Source organism: Prinia subflava, chromosome 1 (assembly GCF_021018805.1).
Source record: "Prinia subflava isolate CZ2003 ecotype Zambia chromosome 1, Cam_Psub_1.2, whole genome shotgun sequence".
NCBI classification, from domain to species: Eukaryota; Metazoa; Chordata; class Aves; order Passeriformes; family Cisticolidae; genus Prinia; species Prinia subflava.
In genome coordinates this window covers 95,872,382-95,876,948 of record NC_086247.1, presented here as the reverse complement: position 1 = coordinate 95,876,948, position 4,567 = coordinate 95,872,382, and positions in this window count along the sequence as shown.

The following is a 4,567-nucleotide window of genomic DNA, read 5'->3' as shown; positions in this document are numbered from 1 at the left end:
TTTCCCTTCCCTTCCCTTCCCTTCCCTTCCCTTCCCTTCCCTTCCCTTCCCTCTCCCTTCCCTTCCCTTCCCCTTCCCTTCCCTTCCCTTCCCTTCCCTTCCCTTCCCTTCCCTTCCCTTCCCTTCCCTTACCCTTCCCTTCCCTTCCCTTCCTCCCTTCCCTTCCCTTCCCTTCCCTTCCCTCCTTCCCTTCCCTTCCCTTCCCTTCCCTTCCCTTCCCTTCCCTTCCCTTCCTTCCTTCCCTTCCCTTCCCTTCCCTTCCCTTCCTTCCCTTCCCTTCCCTTCCCTTCCCTTCCCTTCCTTCCCTTCCCCTTCCCTTCCCTTCCCTTCCCTTCCCTTCCCTTCCCTTCCCTTCCCTCTCCTTCCCTTCCCTTCCCTTCCCTTCCCTTCCCTTCCCTTCCCTTCCCTTCTCCTTCCCTTCCTTCCCTCCTTCCCTTCCCGCACCTTCCCTTCCCGCACCTTCCTTCCCGCACCTTCCCTTCCCTTCACCTTCCCTTCCGCACCTTCCCTTCCCTTCCCTTCCCTTCCCTTCCCTTCCCTTCCCTTCCCTTCCCTTCCCTTCCCTTCCCTTCCCTTCCCTTCCCTTCCCTTCCCTTCCCTTCCCTTCCCTTCCCTTCCCTTCCCTTCCCTTCCCTTCCCTTCCCTTCCCTTCCCTTCCCCTTCCCTTCCCGCACCTTCCCTTCCCGCACCTTCCCTTCCCTTCCCTTCCCGCACCTTCCCTTCCCTTCCCGCACCTTCCCTTCCCTTCCCGCACCTTCCCTTCCCTTCCCGCACCTTCCCTTCCCTTCCGCACCTTCCCTTCCCTTCCCTTCCCTTCCCTTCCCTTCCCTTCCCCTTCCCTTCCCTTCCCTTCCCTTCCCTTCCCTTCCCTTCCCTTCCTTCCCTTCCCTTCCCTTCCCTTCCCTTCCCTTCCTCTTCCCTTCCCTTCCCTTCCCTTCCCTTCCCTTCCCTTCCCTTCCTTCCCTTCCCTTCCCTTCCCTTCCCTTCCCTTCCCGCACCTTCCCTTCCCGCACCTTCCCTTCCCGCACCTTCCCTTCCCGCACCTTCCCTTCCCGCACCTTCCCGCACCTTCCCTTCCTATCCCGCACCTTCCCGCACCTTCCCTTCCCTTCCCGCACCTTCCCTTCCCTTCCCTTCCCTTCCCTTCCCTTCCCTTCCCTTCCCGCACCTTCCCGCACCTTCCCTTCCCTTCCCTTCCCTTCCCTTCCCTTCCCTTCCCTTCCCTTCCCTTCCCTTCCCTTCCCTTCCCTTCCCTTCCCTTCCCTTCCCTTCCCTTCCCTTCCCTTCCCGCACCTTCCCTTCCCTTCCCTTCCCTTCCCTTCCTTCCCTTCCCTTCCCGCACCTTCCCTTCCCGCACCTTCCCTTCCCTTCCCTTCCCTTCCCGCACCTTCCCGCACCTTCCCTTCCCTTCCCGCACCTTCCCTTCCCTTCCCCTTCCTTCCCTTCCCTTCCCTTCCCTTCCCTTCCCTTCCCTTCCCTTCCCTTCCCTTCCCTTCCCTTCCCTTCCCTTCCCTTCCCTTCCCTTCCCGCACCTTCCCTTCCCTTCCCTTCCCTTCCCTTCCCTTCCCTTCCCTTCCCTTCCCTTCCCTTCCCTTCCCTTCCCTTCCCTTCCCTTCCCTTCCCTTCCCTTCCCTTCCCGCACCTTCCCTTCCCTTCCCTTCCCGCACCTTCCCTTCCCCGCACCTTCCCTTCCCTTCCTTCCCTTCCCTTCCCTTCCCTTCCCTTCCCTTCCCTTCCCTTCCCTTCCCTTCCCTTCCCTTCCCTTCCCTTCCCTTCCCTTCCCTTCCCTTCCCTTCCCTTCCCTTCCCTTCCCTTCCCTTCCCTTCCCTTCCCTTCCTTCCCTTCCCTTCCCTTCCCTTCCCTTCCCTTCCCTTCCCTTCCCTTCCCTTCCCTTCCCTTCCCTTCCCTTCCCTTCCCTTCCCTTCCCTTCCCGCACCTTCCCTTCCCTTCCCTTCCCTTCCCTTCCCTTCCCGCACCTTCCCGCACCTTCCCGCACCTTCCCTTCCCTTCCCGCACCTTCCCTTCCCTTCCCTTCCCTTCCCTTCCCTTCCCTTCCCTTCCCTTCCTTCCCTTCCCTTCCCTTCCCTTCCTTCCCTTCCCTTCCTCCCTTCCCTTCCCTTCCCTTCCCTTCCCTTCCCTTCCCTTCCTTCCCTTCCCTTCCCTTCCCTTCCCTTCCCTTCCCTTCCCTTCCTTCCCTTCCCTTCCCTTCCCTTCCCTTCCCTTCCCTTCCCTTCCCTTCCCTTCCCTTCCCTTCCCTTCCCTTCCCTTCCCTTCCCTTCCCTTCCCGCACCATCCCGCACCTTCCCGCACCTTCCCGCACCTTCCCTTCCCTTCCCGCACCTTCCCTTCCCTTCCCTTCCCGCACCTTCCCGCACCTTCCCGCACCTTCCCGCACCTTCCCTTCCCTTCCCTTCCCTTCCCTTCCCTTCCCTTCCCTTCCCTTCCCTTCCCTTCCCTTCCCTTCCCTTCCCTTCCCTTCCCTTCCCTTCCCTTCCCTTCCCGCACCTTCCCTTCCCGCACCTTCCCTTCCCGCACCTTCCCGCACCTTCCCTTCCCTTCCCGCACCTTCCCGCACCTTCCCTTCCCTTCCCGCACCTTCCCTTCCCTTCCCTTCCCTTCCCTTCCCTTCCCTTCCCTTCCCTTCCCTTCCCTTCCCTTCCCTTCCCTTCCCTTCCCTTCCCTTCCCGCACCTTCCCTTCCCTTCCCTTCCCGCACCTTCCCTTCCCTTCCCTTCCCTTCCCGCACCTTCCCTTCCCGCACCTTCCCTTCCTTCCCTTCCCTTCCCTTCCCTTCCCTTCCCTTCCCTTCCCTTCCCTTCCCGCACCTTCCCTTCCCTTCCCTTCCCTTCCCTTCCCTTCCCTTCCCTTCCCTTCCCTTCCCTTCCCTTCCCTTCCCTTCCCTTCCCTTCCCTTCCCTTCCCTTCCCTTCCCTTCCTTCCCTTCCCTTCCCTTCCCTTCCCTTCCCTTCCCTTCCCTTCCCTTCCCTTCCCTTCCCTTCCCTTCCCGCACCTTCCCTTCCCTTCCCGCACCTTCCCTTCCCTTCCCGCACCTTCCCTTCCCTTCCCGCACCTTCCCTTCCCGCACCTTCCCTTCCCTTCCCGCACCTTCCCTTCCCTTCCCTTCCCTTCCCTTCCCTTCCCTTCCCTTCCCTTCCCTTCCCTTCCCTTCCCTTCCCTTCCCTTCCCTTCCCTTCCCTTCCCTTCCCTTCCCTTCCCTTCCCTTCCCTTCCCGCACCTTCCCTTCCCTTCCCTTCCCTTCCCTTCCCTTCCCTTCCCTTCCCTTCCCGCACCTTCCCTTCCCTTCCCGCACCTTCCCTTCCCGCACCTTCCCTTCCCTTCCCTTCCCTTCCCTTCCCTTCCCTTCCCTTCCCTTCCCTTCCCTTCCCGCACCTTCCTTCCCGCACCTTCCCTTCCCTTCCCTTCCCTTCCCTTCCCTTCCCTTCCCTTCCCTTCCCTTCCCTTCCCCGCACCTTCCCTTCCCGCACCTTCCCGCACCTTCCCGCACCTTCCCTTCCCGCACCTTCCCGCACCTTCCCGCACCTTCCCTTCCCTTCCCGCACCTTCCCGCACCTTCCCGCACCTTCCCTTCCTTCCCGCACCTTCCCTTCCCTTCCCTTCCCGCACCTTCCCTTCCCTTCCCTTCCCTTCCCTTCCCTTCCCTTCCCTTCCCTTCCCTTCCCTTCCCTTCCCTTCCCTTCCCTTCCCTTCCCTTCCTTCCCTTCCCTTCCCTTCCCTTCCCTTCCCTTCCCTTCCCTTCCCTTCCCTTCCCTTCCCTTCCCTTCCCTTCCCTTCCCTTCCCTTCCCTTCCCTTCCCTTCCCTTCCCTTCCCTTCCCTTCCCTTCCCTTCCCTTCCCTTCCCTTCCCTTCCCTTCCCTTCCCTTCCCTTCCCTTCCCTTCCCTTCCCTTCCCGCACCTTCCCGCACCTTCCCGCACCTTCCCGCACCTTCCCGCACCTTCCCTTCCCGCACCTTCCCGCACCTTCCCGCACCTTCCCGCACCTTCCCTTCCCTTCCCGCACCTTCCCTTCCCTTCCCTTCCCTTCCCTTCCCTTCCCTTCCCTTCCCTTCCCTTCCCTTCCCTTCCCTTCCCTTCCCTTCCCTTCCCTTCCCTTCCCTTCCCTTCCCGCACCTTCCCTTCCCTTCCCTTCCCTTCCCTTCCCTTCCCTTCCCTTCCCTTCCCTTCCCTTCCCTTCCCTTCCCTTCCCTTCCCGCACCTTCCCGCACCTTCCCGCACCTTCCCTTCCCGCACCTTCCCTTCCCTTCCCGCACCTTCCCTTCCCGCACCTTCCCTTCCCGCACCTTCCCTTCCCTTCCCGCACCTTCCCTTCCCTTCCCTTCCCGCACCTTCCCTTCCCGCACCTTCCCTTCCCGCACCTTCCCTTCCCGCACCTTCCCTTCCCTTCCCGCACCTTCCCGCACCTTCCCGCACCTTCCCGCACCTTCCCTTCCCTTCCCGCACCTTCCCTTCTCGCACCTTTCCTTTCCTTTCCTTTCCTTTCCTTTCCTTTCCTTTCCTTTCCTTTCCTTTCCTTTCCTTTCCTTTCCTTTCCTTTCCTTTCCTTTCCTTTCC